Source organism: Montipora foliosa, chromosome 4 (genome assembly GCF_036669935.1).
Source record: "Montipora foliosa isolate CH-2021 chromosome 4, ASM3666993v2, whole genome shotgun sequence".
NCBI classification, from domain to species: domain Eukaryota; kingdom Metazoa; phylum Cnidaria; class Anthozoa; order Scleractinia; family Acroporidae; genus Montipora; species Montipora foliosa.
The window spans coordinates 37,653,501-37,669,092 of record NC_090872.1 but is presented as its reverse complement, the minus strand read 5'-3'; the positions used below and the strand labels follow the sequence as shown (position 1 = coordinate 37,669,092).

General features: G+C 42.8%; 6 non-coding genes across 6 annotated transcripts; 3 read left to right on the top strand and 3 right to left on the bottom strand.

Moving 5' to 3' along the window:
• Nucleotides 1-8,105: 8,105 nt before the first annotated feature.
• Nucleotides 8,106-8,178, bottom strand: Trnak-cuu (transfer RNA lysine (anticodon CUU)). The gene has a single exon. It is a non-coding gene; the product is annotated as a tRNA-Lys (tRNA).
• Nucleotides 8,179-8,435: 257 nt separating this feature from the next.
• On the top strand, nucleotides 8,436-8,546 carry Trnai-uau (transfer RNA isoleucine (anticodon UAU)). The gene is made up of 2 exons: nucleotides 8,436-8,473; nucleotides 8,511-8,546. It is a non-coding gene; the product is annotated as a tRNA-Ile (tRNA).
• Nucleotides 8,547-11,282: 2,736 nt separating this feature from the next.
• On the bottom strand, nucleotides 11,283-11,355 carry Trnak-cuu (transfer RNA lysine (anticodon CUU)). The gene has a single exon. It is a non-coding gene; the product is annotated as a tRNA-Lys (tRNA).
• A 257-nt stretch (nucleotides 11,356-11,612) lies between these two features.
• Nucleotides 11,613-11,723, top strand: Trnai-uau (transfer RNA isoleucine (anticodon UAU)). Its single transcript has 2 exons — nucleotides 11,613-11,650; nucleotides 11,688-11,723. It is a non-coding gene; the product is annotated as a tRNA-Ile (tRNA).
• A 2,736-nt stretch (nucleotides 11,724-14,459) lies between these two features.
• On the bottom strand, nucleotides 14,460-14,532 carry Trnak-cuu (transfer RNA lysine (anticodon CUU)). The gene has a single exon. It is a non-coding gene; the product is annotated as a tRNA-Lys (tRNA).
• Nucleotides 14,533-14,752: 220 nt separating this feature from the next.
• On the top strand, nucleotides 14,753-14,863 carry Trnai-uau (transfer RNA isoleucine (anticodon UAU)). Its single transcript has 2 exons — nucleotides 14,753-14,790; nucleotides 14,828-14,863. It is a non-coding gene; the product is annotated as a tRNA-Ile (tRNA).
• The last annotated feature ends 729 nt before the right edge of the window (nucleotides 14,864-15,592 follow it).

Below are 15,592 nucleotides of genomic sequence, written 5' to 3'. Positions count from 1 at the left end.
TACTCAAGTTACCCAGCTTATGTTAAGGAGTGGCAAGAGGCAATGAAAGAAGCATACGGAATAGCCACTAAGAAATCTCGGCTATCTGGACTCAGAGGCAAGAAACAGTGTGACCGGAGAGTTCACAGTCCAGTACTTCAGCCAGGCGACCGAGTCCTAGTACGAAACTTAAGTGAGAGAGGCGGCCCTGGGAAGCTGAGGTCCTACTGGGAAGACACCATCCACCAGGTAGTCAAACGGAAAGGTGAAGAGAGTCCAGTTTATGAAATTATCCCTGAATCTGGTGGAGGGCGACACCGCGTGATTCACCGTAACCTTCTACTGCCATGCAATGATCTTCCTTTTGAAGCAAGGCCCGGTGATACCACCCGCAAAAGACCAAAACGGAAGTTGCCAACTGCCCAGCCACATCTGTCGTCACCAGGGGCCTCCAATGTCGGAGACAGTCCTGAAGAAGAATCCGCAGGGATGTTAACCTTCACTCCTGTAGAGCCAGAAAGCGCGTTGTCAGACAGTACCTGTTCAGCCAAAGAGCCTTCATCCAACCAGGCTTGTGCTGATGAGGAAGCGGCCTCCAGTATCTACCAACCTGACCAGCAGATACAAGCACCGACAGATCCAGTTCTTGAACCATCTGTAGTAGAGTAGTCAGAAGTCAGACCAGGAGAAGGGAGACCGATAAGGGAGCGCAGACCACCTACCTTACTAACTTATGACAGCTTTGGAACTCCGAGCTATTACCAACCAGCGGGACTGTGTTTAATTAGCCACAATGCGGAGCGGCACCAGTACCTGTACCCCTGGCACCAGGACCCCTTGGAGGAATTCCTAATGTGTGCATGAACTCCGTTTGGCCAGTTACTTATCCTACACCGTACGGATACGTTGGCTCACATCCTTTCTAAAGTGATCAGAAAAATCCTAACACGAACTTTGTGATGTTTTTTTTTTCTGTGATTAAGTGGACTTAAAAGAAAAAAAAGGACTTTACAACATCACACTTAATAGTTTGCCAGTGGAAGTCGTTGAACCTTAACAGTATTCCAAACTGTATGTGTATACAAGTCTTAAGTGGTTGTACTCGTGGCTTTGTGGTTAGGGCCGGATCACCCCTTTCCACTTGACCTCAGAAATGAAAAGAGGAGACTTGTGTATTGATAACCCCAGACGCCAGTCTTACATAACTGTCTAATATCGAGGACGACCTTTTTTTTTCATAAGGGGGAGTGTGTAGGGCCTATACAGTTAGGTTAAGGAATACGGTGTTAACCCCTCTTCCCCCCAGCAACAAACTGTAGCGAGGAATCATGGAAAGAATAAAGACACGAGGTTGTTGTTGTCCCCCATTTTAGAATGTGTGTGTGTTTTCAGTGCCAGTCCGAATCCATACTTCGGTCCGCTCAGTGTGCAACAGGTACAACATTAAGTTAGCCGATTAGGTCTACTCGAGGTTATGAAAGAAGGTTGATCAAATCCTAACGTTTAAAATGAATGACCAAATTCAGTTTATCGCTCACCAAAAGCTTTCATCAGTTTGCCGAAGCCGAGTTTTGCAGGTGTTCTCAACTACTACTGGTATTTGAAAGAAGATCAGCATGGCGACATGGATGTCCTTTCACCGGCTGACCTGTTGGAAAGACAGCTTCGGATTGGGTACCATTCTGCCTCAACCCCAGCCGAAAAGATGGTGACACCAACCCATAATGCAACCTTTTCCCCCCGTTTCAATGATGATCGCGCAATAACTTTGGGTATTCGTGGAAAAAGTCATTACTTTTTTTTGTCTACAACTTTGGAAAGGGGGGAATCGGTGAACTGATACGTGGCATCCAGTTTCATAGAAATTTATGACAGAGATTGCTGGTTACTACGGATCTTGAAGCAATGCTGGGAAGTGGTGGTGTCCGAGTTTGGCGAACAAAGGGTGCTCCGCTTTGGCGAATTTTGACTTGGTGGCGTTCTCAATCTCGCCATTTGGGAAGAAAAGGGAGAGTTCTTTCAAAGGTGTGCACCTTGTAGCGAAAGAGTGAGTCCAAACACCTCCGACGGGACTTGAACCCGCAATCTTCGGCTTTCCTTTTGCAGTAGGAGGCCGACGCCTTTTTTTTTTTTTCTCTCTAAAAAGGCTCACAAGGAGCTTTGTTTATTTACAAGTAAAAAAGGAATTCAATTTGATTTACATTGCATTTGCCTGGCATTTACGGCTATAACGATGAAGCTAATTAATGCAACATTTTTACCTAGAATGTGAAGACTAAGTGATTATTCTCGACTTTAGCAAAAGCTTCTGCAAGGCACCACTGATATTCAAAGTTTAAAAGAGTCTGTCTCGACGAATACAACTTAAACTGAAACCGCAAATGCGATTTTACTATGGATGCAAACATCGCTTCCGGTGGTACTGTGACATTGTGAAGTCGATGATTTACAGCCGATATGTATATCGAAAACCTGGCAACAGATAATGTCCAGTTAATTAAGTTAACATTGTTTTGACTAATTGGTTCACCACTTCTTTTAACTTTACCAAGTAACCTAATTGTCCTCGTTAGTTGTAGTTGACTACTTGAAATCTTATCTATAAAGGTCTTTATATATATCCAAAACTGAACTACCGTTAGACAGTCAAGAAAAGCATGTTCGACGGTATCAGTCTCACCACAGCGGAAACAATTTGCAGAGTCTTGAAGGCGCATTCGCTGCAGAGATAAAGCAGTAACAATCACCCTGTGTGCAATCTTCCAGTTCACATCACCCATCTTGTTAGACACCAGTGGAGAGTACAAGGCTCTCCATTGCTTTGCATTGAAACTAGGCGCCGGCTGAAGGGTACTTTCCCAGTAGTCTATAGATGGTACAACAGGTTTCAGTGGTTGGTGTAGCTGATGATAAAAATCACGCGTCTTACATGTAACAATATCCGTGGGAGGATGGCCTGGGTTCGGGTTAACAATACTAAAAACGGGTTGTAAGGTGGGTTGATTTCGTGTTTCGCTCGTGCTGATCTGGTGGCACCATTCTTTTGGTAAGGCGTCGAGAAGATCATTTAGCTCACGTGCCGTTGTGGATAATGGACGGTATCCGGAGTGATGGTCTGATATCAGCTCGTGAATGGCCGGGGCTCGCAAGAAACCAGGAACAATTTCGTAACAAATATCTTTGATCTGGATAATTCCGGCTTTGATCCAATCTCCATATATCAAAGTCCTATTCCTGGAAGTAATCAAGCCATTCAGAAATAGAGGTTCTTTTAGGATGTCCGAGACAGATGGTGGAGTCTGGGAACGTGTACGATACTGGCTATGCTTGTACCAGGCTCTGAGCAGCTCCTGATGAAAGGATGGAATGTCTCTGTTGATGTTCTGCAAAGAATAATTCAGGGCCAAGGTCATTTTACCGAGCTTCATATTGGCTACACGGAGAAAATGAGCTGTGAAATTCTTCCAGTGAGCATCTTCTGTTGTGAGTAGCCGCTTCAAAGTGTTCATTCGGAATGCTTGAATTTTAGTTTCCAGGCGAGGGATGTTAAAACCGCCCTCGCTGAGAGGTAGAGCGAGAATGTCCCTATTGACAAGCGGATGTTTGTTGTTCCAGAAGAAACCATAGATGGCTTGTTCAATCTGCGCACAGGCCCAAGATGGTACAGAGAGGGATATAACATTATACCACAATGTGGAAGTAAGAAGACTATTAATTAAAAGGGCTCTTCCCTTGAGGCTTAGATCTCTGTGCCGCCACACTCCGATCACATTATTAATTTTCTGAATCTTCGTTTCCCAGTTTATCTGAGAACAGTCCACGTTGCCAAAATACTGGCCCAGGATCTTTTCCGGGATGAAGTCATTGTACCAGTCGAAATCGTGTAGCTGCTCTGTACGCTGCGAAAAAGCTCCACACCATAATCCCTTACACTTACCCTTGTTAATTTTGGCCCCAGAGGCACGCTCATAGCAGTCAAAAACGGAAAAACTTTCTATGATGGAGTCATCATCTGTTACAAGTAAAGTGGTATCATCAGCAAACTGGGAAAGTTTAAGCTCCGTATTGGAGTTGGGAGGGATGATCCCATGTATTCTAGGGTTGTTCCTGATGTTCACCGCCAATGTTTCAGCCGACAAGACATACAAGGGCATGGACAAGGGACATCCTTGCCTTAGTCCTCTCTCCAAGCCAATAAAAGCTGTGAACCAACCATTAGTTTTAACAGAGCTAGAGACTGAGTTATATATGACTTGGATCCATCTCAAGAAACTGGGTCCGAAACCAAAACGCTCGAGCGTCTTAAACAGGAAGCCGTGCGCAACGCGGTCAAAAGCTTTCAGCTGATCCACGGAGATCAAGGCGAGCGGGATATTCTCTTCGTTAGCATACGTGATAACATCATGCAAAAGGCGCGTGTTGTCATTTATTGTGCGACCTTTAATGGAGGCAGTCTGATCCGAATGGACAATAAGGGGAAGTACTTTATGAAGCCTATTAGCAAGCGCCTTGGTTAAAATCTTATAATCCGACGTCAGTAGTGTAATTGGCCTCCAGTTCTTAAGCAGTGTTCGATCTCCCTTTTTAAACAATAGCGTAATTATCCCACGTCGTTGAGAGACCGAAAGGCGCCCGGCCAGAAAGGCGTAATTGAAGACACGTGTCAGACTGTTGCCAAACAGAGGCCAAAAATGCTTGTAAAAGTTTGACGTCAAACCATCTATTCCAGGCGATTTATCGTTTTCCATCGAAAGAGCAGCTATTCGAAGCTCTTCCTCAGAAAGCTCTCCCTCACACAATTCGCACGCATCATCAGGCAATCTTGGCAATGCATCGTTCAGAAACACCTCCTGAGCCTCTTCATCACTCTCTTCCGCGGAATAGAGCTTTTTATAAAACGCATAAGACTCTGACAGTAATCCCTTTGTATCAGATACAGTATCCAAGCTCTCCTTTGTAAGAACTCGAATGGTCTCGTCTGCTCTACGGCTTTTCTCCAGCGAAAAGAAGTAACGTGTACTTCTCTCTCCCTCTTCGATGAAACGAGCCTTTGTTCGAACCTTAATGGCCTCAAGATCCACCAACTCCAACTGCCTAAGCTTTTCTTTTGCTGAGAGGTAGCGTTCTATGTCACGAGTTGTGCCATTTACAGCCTGTTCTTGCAAACGATCCAGTTCGCGCTCCAGCTTAAAACGTTCATGCCCCTGCAACTTACGACGGATCTTCGCGCGCCTTATTGCAATAACTTTAAACTCCTGTTTTGCCCTGTCCCACCATTTGAGCGCATCATCAAAATCATCCAACTTGCTCTGCCAGCAACCCCAAAAACGTTCCACATCAGCTTGGAACAGAGGATCTTTTAAAAGATCATTGTTAAAGTGCCATTGTTAAAGCCAAGCAAATACAATCGTGGTCAGAATGAGCATAGGGTGTAATATCTACAGAAGTAACAAATTGATCCACTGTTTTACTCGTCAAAAAGAAGTCAATACGCGTCCGTATAACGGAATTATCCAAAGCACACTTCCCAGTCCAGGTAAAATTCCGTTCATTTCTATGGCGAAACCTCCATATATCACACAAGCCATAGCGCATATTTATAGTGTTCAGAGAAGCGACTGCAGAATTTCTCGGGTTTGGATTTCCCCCAAGTTTATCAAGTTTTGCTTCCATGATGCAGTTGAAGTCACCAGCTACAATGTTGTCAAATTCACTTGAAAGAAATCGATCCAAGACCGTAAAAAAAGCTCGCCGCTCAGTATCTGTATTGGGCGCGTAAACATTGACTATGTTCAAAGTGTGATCATCAATATCTAACAAAATATTCACAATGCGACCCTCATTATCGCATTTTACATGCCTTGTTGAGTGCTCAAGGCGCGAATGGATTAAAATGCCAACACCTCGCGAATTTTCCGTCCCATGGGCGAAAAAACTGTCACCATCCCACTCTCGCTTGATTTGCATTTCAAGATCTTCAGACCAATACGTCTCCTGTAAACAAATAATATCAAACCTTTTCCGAATAAAATATTGGAAAGCTAATTTTCGTCGATCAAGAGAGCGTAAGCCCCGCGCATTAATACTTGCCAAAATGGTCATTACGGCTAACCAGAGAAGGGCGATAGATAACAAACGAGCCATTACGACGAATCAGATAATGTTTTTCCATTATCTCCTACTTTTTTACCGATGAGTTTCTCCGTTCGAGGTTTTGCACAGCTTACATTTGGCACAGGGTTTATTCTTTGCCTACGGCGCACCGTAACAAAGCCGGAGTCAGAGTCCGAGTGCTGCCTTTTACAACCTTGAACGTTTTCTTCAGAATCCATATCTTCAACATCGTTTCCAGCCACAGCTATTTTTTCCGAATCCACAGAAATCCCTTTACTACTTGACGCCTTATCCATTAGGCCACGGAGGCAAACTTAGTGACTATTCAAAGCGACTTGATGTACTGCTCAGCGATGAAATATATTTCGTTAAGCTTCCTTTCTTTGATCGAAATGACAGATGGTTCTTTGAGAGCCACAGTGCTTTTCAAGTTTATGAAAGGACGTTGATCAAATCCCAAGGCTTAACTTCAGTGGCAGTTTGTGTAGGTAGCTCAGGTTGGTCATGGGTTCAACTCCCATCGGTGCCTTACGTTTTATTGATGTTCAGGTGAGGTTTGTTGAAATTTGACTTCCATGACAATCATTGTACGTGGTTGTGCATAATCCCGTTAAGGGGAACGCATTAATGAGGTCGCATCGTTCTCACTAGACAAATCAAAAGATAATGCATGTTACAGCATCTCATTTCGGCTTCATCTTAAAAGAAAGCTTAGCATGCGTTCGATTGACCGTATTCCGGAATAGGAATATATGGAATATAAGTTAGAAATCCTTCGTTTTACGGAGATTCACGTTAAAATTGTCAAACATCTGCTAAAATACTATTTTAAACATATTTTTATTATTCTTGCTGCTTTGAAACGCGCCAAACATAACGTTTTAATCATCACTCCATGTATTCTTATTCCGGAATGAGGTCAATCGAACGAGACCCTAATCGATTTACACTGAGTTGGAAATTGTCCTTGGAACGTACACGAACCCATGACTTCTTATCTCAAAGCTAGCATTTCACACTCCTTTTTCTCAGCGGAACCTTTCTTTAACCCAACTCTGTTCACAATTTACAGGCTATCGTCGTCGTCAATTGGAATGCATTAATGAGGCCACATACTTTTCCCTAGACAAATCAAAAGATGATGCGTTTTAGAGCATCTCATCTCGGCTTGAGTTTAAGGAACAAGCTTAATAGACCTAATCGGCTAACTCAATGTTGTACCCAATTCAAATATCCCTGCATTAGGATTTTTTTGTGTATTGTATGTAGCATTCATATTTAAATGATATCGAAATACCTGGAACAAACCTTTTTATTCCCAAAAGGGTTTGAATTGGATACAGGTAGCCTATTAGGTCTGTCGATTTCGTCTGAGTTGGAAATTGGCCTTGGAATGTACACGAACCCATGACTTCTGCTTACAATTTACAGGCTATGGTCGTCCATCTTTGCACCCTTCTAGTATAAAGTTTCAAACGCCCTTTTAGTGATGTCATTTTGTGACAAGTTACGATTTCGCAAAAACAACGGGTGCTCGCTTCCATAGAGGCGGACACAACCGACGAGTTACTTCAAGTAGTAGGCTGCCATTTCGGAAAAGTCTGATTTTTACCTGTGGTTGCAACTATTGACTTCATGAAGACTATCCCAATAGAGGAACTAAAGGTGCAACGTCGTTAATGGGCCAAACAAAGATTTGATTTAAGGCAGCAAAGCCGCGTAATAGAACAAGAACACGGCAAACAAAAGAAAGGACCCTTCAACCGCTGTCCAACTTGCATGTCAAATTCATCAAAATCCGATTACTTGTGGAAATTGTGTTTGGCACCGCAAGTGTTATTACTTCCGTTGCTTTATCTCAGTTTCAGCTCTAACTTTTGCATTTGAAGTCGATGTTCTAACGTCCGTGACTCCCTGGAAATCTATCAAGTTGATACTCTACGAAAAAACAAAATTGATACTTATACAAAAAGAACACAAGAGTGTTTAGTCAGCGAGAAATAGAGATGCACCGCCCAACGTGGGAATCGAACCCACGACCCTGAGATTAAGAGTCTCATGCTCTACCGACTGAGCTAGCTGGGCTCCTCCCTTCACCAGTATTGGCGGAACGTTAAATAACAATATGAGACGGGTATGCCTGGACTCAGTGAGGCATATCCATCCTGTTCGGTTCTTCAAATACGGGCATTTCGGGCTTGATCATACTGAGATACTGCCGAACATTTATAATTATTATTATTATGGGTGTCGTGGGAAAGGACACTCGAAAAACAATTGAAGGGTCATCGGAAAGCCACCTGGTGGTTCGTGGACAATCCACTCCGAGTACAACGATCATAGCTCCTGTAGCACAGTAGGTTAGAGCGTCGTACTTATAAGCAGTATTGGCAACGGTCACTTAAGGTGCCGGAGTAATGCGAAGGTCGCGGGTTCGATCCCCGCCGGGAGCAAGCTTATTTTAATGACTACGACTCTGGTGTCGGCTTTAATGTCAATTGTCAAAGCTTCCTTTGAACACAGACAGGCACAGCTACTTTCTCAACTATATTACCATAAAATTTCTCTAAATCAATATGTTACCATAGTTTCTCACTTTCTCAAGTATGTCACTGTAGTTCTATAGATTCAATTGGCTAATTGAGTGTTGGACCCAATTCAAACCCTTTGGGAATAAAGCGTTTTGCTCCAGGTATTTCCATATCATCTAAATATCTATGCTGCACTATCATGGAAATACAATACACAAAGAATCTTAATCCCGAGAGATTTAAATTGGGTTCAACATTGAGTTAGCCGATTAGGTCTACTCGAGGTTATGAAAGGAGGTTGATCATATCCTAACGTTTAAAATGAATGACCAAATTCAGTTTATCGCTCACCAAAAGCTTTCATCAGTTTGCCGAAGCCGAGTTTTGCAGGTGTTCTCAACTACTACTGGTATTTGAAAGAAGATCAGCATGGCGACATGGATGTCCTTTCACCGGCTGACCTGTTGGAAAGACAGCTTCGGATTGGGTACCATTCTGCCTCAATCTCAGCCGAAAAGATGGTGACACCAATCCATAATGCAACCTTTTCCCCCCGTTTCAATGATGATCGCGCAATAACTTTGGGTATTCGTGGAAAAAGTCATTACTTTTTTTGTCTACAACTTTGGAAAGGGGGGAATCGGTGAACTGATACGTGACATCCAGTTTCATAGAAATTTATGACCGAGATTGCTGGTTACTACGGATCTTGAAGCAATGCTGGGAACTGGTGGTGTCCGAGTTTGGCGAACAAAGGGTGCTCCGCTTTGGCGAATTTTGACTTGGTGGCGTTCTCAATCTCGCCATTTGGGAAGAAAAGGGAGAGTTCTTTCAAAGGTGTGCACCTTGTAGCGAAAGAGTGAGTCCAAACACTTCCGACGGGACTTGAACCCGCAATCTTTGGCTTTCCTTTTGCAGCAGGAAGCCGACGCCTAATCCATTAGGCCACGGAGGCAAACTTAGTGACTATTCAAAGCGACGTGATGTACTGGTGAGCGGTGAAATATATTTCGTTAAGCTTCCTTTCTTTGATCGAAATGACAGATGGTTCTTTGAGAGCCACAGTGCTTTTCAAGTTTATGAAAGGACGTTGTTCAAATCCCAAGGCTTAACTTCAGTGGCAGTTTGTGTAGGTAGCTCAGGTTGGTCATGGGTTCAACTCCCATCGGTGCCTTACGTTTTATTGATGTTCAGGTGAGGTTTGTTGAAATTTGACTTCCATGACAATCATTGTACGTGGTTGTGCATAATCCCGTTAAGGGGAACGCATTAATGAGGTCGCATCGTTCTCACTAGACAAATCAAAAGATAATGCATGTTACAGCATCTCATTTCGGCTTCATCTTCGAGGAGAAAGCTTAGCATGCGTTCGATTGACCGTATTCCGGAATAGGAATATATGGAATATAAGTTAGAAATCCTTCGTTTTACGGAGATTCACGTTAAAATTGTCAAACATCTGCTAAAATACTATTTTAAACATATTTTTATTATTCTTGCTGCTTTGAAACGCGCCAAACATAACGTTTTAATCATCACTCCATGTATTCTTATTCCGGAATGAGGTCAATCGAACGAGACCCTAATCGATTTACACTGAGTTGGAAATTGTCCTTGGAACGTACACGAACCCATGACTTCTTATCTCAAAGCTAGCATTTCACACTCCTTTTTCTCAGCGGAACCTTTCTTTAACCCAACTCTGTTCACAATTTACAGGCTATCGTCGTCGTCAATTGGAATGCATTAATGAGGCCACATACTTTTCCCTAGACAAATCAAAAGATGATGCGTTTTAGAGCATCTCATCTCGGCTTGAGTTTAAGGAACAAGCTTAATAGACCTAATCGGCTAACTCAATGTTGTACCCAATTCAAATATCCCTGCATTAGGATTTTTTGTGTATTGTATGTAGCATTCATATTTAAATGATATCGAAATACCTGGAAAAAACCTTTTTATTCCCAAAAGGGTTTGAATTGGATACAGGTAGCCTATTAGGTCTGTCGATTTCGTCTGAGTTGGAAATTGGCCTTGGAATGTACACGAACCCATGACTTCTGCTTACAATTTACAGGCTATGGTCGTCCATCCTTGCACCCTTCTAATATAAAGTTTCTAACGCCCTTTTAGTGATGTCATTTTGTGAAGGGTTACGATTTCGCAAAAACAACGGGTGCTCGCTTCCATAGAGGCGGACACAACCGACGAGTTACTTCAAGTAGTAGGCTGCCATTTCGGAAAAGTCTGATTTTTACTTGTGGTTGCAACTATTGACTTCATGAAGACTATCCCAATAGAGGAACTAAAGGTGCAACGTCGTTAATGGGCCAAACAAAGATTTGATTTAAGGCAGCAAAGCCGCGTAATAGAACAGGAACACGGCAAACAAAAGAAAGGACCCTTCAACCGCTGTCCAACTTGCATGTCAAATTCATCAAAATCCGATTACTTGTAGAAATTGTGTTTGGCACCGCAAGTGTTATTACTTCTGTTGCTTTAGCTCAGTTTCAGCTCTAACTTTTGCATTTGAAGTCGATGTTCTAACGTCCGTGACTCCCTGGAAATCTATCAAGTTGATACTCTACGAAAAAACAAAATTGATACTTATACAAAAAGAACACAAGAGTGTTTAGTCAGCGAGCAATAGAGATGCACCGCCCAACGTGGGGCTCGAACCCACGACCCTGTGATTAAGAGTCTCATGCTCTACCGACTGAGCTAGCTGGGCTCCTCCCTTCACCAGTATTGGCGGAACGTTAAATAACAATATGAGACGGGTATGCCTGGACTCAGTGAGGCATATCCATCCTGTTCGGTTCTTTAAATACGGGCATTTCGGGCTTGATCATACTGAGATACTGCCGAACATTTATAATTATTATTATTATGGGTGTCGTGGGAAAGGACACTCGAAAAACAATTGAAGGGTCATCGGAAAGCCACCTGGTGGTTCGTGGACAATCCACTCCGAGTACAACGATCATAGCTCCTGTAGCACAGTAGGTTAGAGCGTCGTACTTATAAGCAGTATTGGCAACGGTCACTTAAGGTGCCGGAGTAATGCGAAGGTCGCGGGTTCGATCCCCGCCGGGAGCAAGCTTATTTTAATGACTACGACTCTGGTGTCGGCTTTAATGTCAATTGTCAAAGCTTCCTTTGAACACAGACAGGCACAGCTACTTTCTCAACTATATTACCATAAAATTTCTCTAAATCAATATGTTACCATAGTTTCTCACTTTCTCAAGTATGTCACTGTAGTTCTATAGATTCAATTGGCTAATTGAGTGTTGGACCCAATTCAAACCCTTTGGGAATAAAGCGTTTTGCTCCAGGTATTTCCATATCATCTAAATATCTATGCTGCACTATCATGGAAATACAATACACAAAGAATCTTAATCCCGAGAGATTTAAATTGGGTTCAACATTGAGTTAGCCGATTAGGTCTACTCGAGGTTATGAAAGGAGGTTGATCATATCCTAACGTTTAAAATGAATGACCAAATTCAGTTTATCGCTCACCAAAAGCTTTCATCAGTTTGCCGAAGCCGAGTTTTGCAGGTGTTCTCAACTACTACTGGTATTTGAAAGAAGATTAGCATGGCGACATGGATGTCCTTTCACCGGCTGACCTGTTGGAAAGACAGCTTCGGATTGGGTACCATTCTGCCTCAATCTCAGCCGAAAAGATGGTGACACCAACCCATAATGCAACCTTTGCCCCCGTTTCAATGATGATCGCGCAATAACTTTGGGTATTCGTGGAAAAAGTCATTACTTTTTTTGTCTACAACTTTGGAAAGGGGGGAATCGGTGAACTGATACGTGGCATCCAGTTTCATAGAAATTTATGACCGAGATTGCTGGTTACTACGGATCTTGAAGCAATGCTGGGAACTGGTGGTGTCCGAGTTTGGCGAACAAAGGGTGCTCCGCTTTGGCGAATTTTGACTTGGTGGCGTTCTCAATCTCGCCATTTGGGAAGAAAAGGGAGAGTTCTTTCAAAGGTGTGCACCTTGTAGCGAAAGAGTGAGTCCAAACACTTCCGACGGGACTTGAACCCGCAATCTTCGGCTTTCCTTTTGCAGCAAGAGGCCGACGCCTTATCCATTAGGCCAGGAGGCAAACTTACTGACTATTCAAAGCGACTTGATGTACTGGTGAGCGGTGAAATATATTTCGTTAAGCTTCCTTTCTGTGATCGAAATGACAGATGGTTCTTTGAGAGCCACAGTGCTTTTCAAGTTTATGAAAGGACGTTGATCAAATCCCAAGGCTTAACTTCAGTGGCAGTTTGTGTAGGTAGCTCAGGTTGGTCATGGGTTCAACTCCCATCGGTGCCTTGCGTTTTATTGATGTTCAGGTGAGGTTTGTTGAAATTTGACTTCCATGACAATCATTGTACGTGGTTGTGCATAATCCCGTTAAGGGGAACGCATTAATGAGGTCGCATCGTTCTCACTAGACAAATCAAAAGATAATGCATGTTACAGCATCTCATTTCGGCTTCATCTTCGAGGAGAAAGCTTAGCATGCGTTCGATTGACCGTATTCCGGAATAGGAATATATGGAATATAAGTTAGAAATCCTTCGTTTTACGGAGATTCACGTTAAAATTGTCAAACATCTGCTAAAATACTATTTTAAACATATTTTTATTATTCTTGCTGCTTTGAAACGCGCCAAACATAACGTTTTAATCATCACTCCATGTATTCTTATTCCGGAATGAGGTCAATCGAACGAGACCCTAATCGATTTACACTGAGTTGGAAATTGTCCTTGGAACGTACACGAACCCATGACTTCTTATCTCAAAGCTAGCATTTCACACTCCTTTTTCTCAGCGGAACCTTTCTTTAACCCAACTCTGTTCACAATTTACAGGCTATCGTCGTCGTCAATTGGAATGCATTAATGAGGCCACATACTTTTCCCTAGACAAATCAAAAGATGATGCGTTTTAGAGCATCTCATCTCGGCTTGAGTTTAAGGAACAAGCTTAATAGACCTAATCGGCTAACTCAATGTTGTACCCAATTCAAATATCCCTGCATTAGGATTTTTTTGTGTATTGTATGTAGCATTCATATTTAAATGATATCGAAATACCTGGAACAAACCTTTTTATTCCCAAAAGGGTTTGAATTGGATACAGGTAGCCTATTAGGTCTGTCGATTTCGTCTGAGTTGGAAATTGGCCTTGGAATGTACACGAACCCATGACTTCTGCTTACAATTTACAGGCTATGGTCGTCCATCTTTGCACCCTTCTAGTATAAAGTTTCAAACGCCCTTTTTGGTGATGTCATTTTGTGACAGGTTACGATTTCGCAAAAACAACGGGTGCTCGCTTCCATAGAGGCGGACACAACCGACGAGTTACTTCAAGTAGTAGGCTGCCATTTCGGAAAAGTCTGATTTTTACTTGTGGTTGCAACTATTGACTTCATGAAGACTATCCCAATAGAGGAACTAAAGGTGCAACGTCGTTAATGGGCCAAACGAAGATTTGATTTAAGGCAGCAAAGCCGCGTAATAGAACAAGAACACGGCAAACAAAAGAAAGGACCCTTCAACCGCTGTCCAACTTGCATGTCAAATTCATCAAAATCCGGTTACTTATGGAAATTGTGTTTGGCACCGCAAGTGTTATTACTTCTGTTGCTTTAGCTCAGTTTCAGCTCTAACTTTTGCATTTGAAGTCGATGTTCTAACGTCCGTGACTCCCTGGAAATCTATCAAGTTGATACTCTACGAAAAAACAAAATTGATACTTATACAAAAAGAACACAAGAGTGTTTAGTCAGCGAGCAATAGAGATGCACCGCCCAACGTGGGGCTCGAACCCACGACCCTGAGATTAAGAGTCTCATGCTCTACCGACTGAGCTAGCCGGGCTCCTCCCTTCACCAGTATTGGCGGAACGTTAAATAACAATATGAGACGGGTATGCCTGGACTCAGTGAGGCATATCCATCCTGTTCGGTTCTTCAAATACGGGCATTTCGGGCTTGATCATACTGAGATACTGCCGAACATTTATAATTATTATTATTATGGGTCATCGGAAAGCCACCTGGTGGTTCGTGGACAATCCACTCCGAGTACAACGATCATAGCTCCTGTAGCACAGTAGGTTAGAGCGTCGTACTTATAAGCAGTATTGGCAACGGTCACTTAAGGTGCCGGAGTAATGCGAAGGTCGCGGGTTCGATCCCCGCCGGGAGCAAGCTTATTTTAATGACTACGACTCTGGTGTCGGCTTTAATGTCAATTGTCAAAGCTTCCTTTGAACACAGACAGGCACAGCTACTTTCTCAACTATATTACCATAAAATTTCTCTAAATCAATATGTTACCATAGTTTCTCACTTTCTCAAGTATGTCACTGTAGTTCTATAGATTCAATCGGCTAATTGAGTGTTGGACCCAATTCAAACCCTTTGGGAATAAAGCGTTTTGCTCCAGGTATTTCCATATCATCTAAATATCTATGCTGCACTATCATGGAAATACAATACACAAAGAATCTTAATCCCGATAGATTTAAATTGGGTTCAACATTGAGTTAGCCGATTAGGTCTACTCGAGGTTATGAAAGGAGGTTGATCATATCCTAACTTTTAAAATGAATGACCCAATTCAGTTTATCCCTCACCAAAAGCTTTCATCAGTTTGCCGAAGCTGAGTTTTGCAGGTGTTCTCAACTACTACTGGTATTTGAAAGAAGATCAGCATGGCGACATGGATGTCCTTTCACCGGCTGACCTGTTGGAAAGACAGCTTCGGATTGGGTACCATTCTGCCTCAATCTCAGCCGAAAAGATGGTGACACCAACCCATAATGCAACCTTTTCCCCCCGTTTCAATGATGATCGCGCAATAACTTTGGGTATTCGTGGAAAAAGTCATTACTTTTTTTGTCTACAACTTTGGAAAGGGGGGAATCGGTGAACTG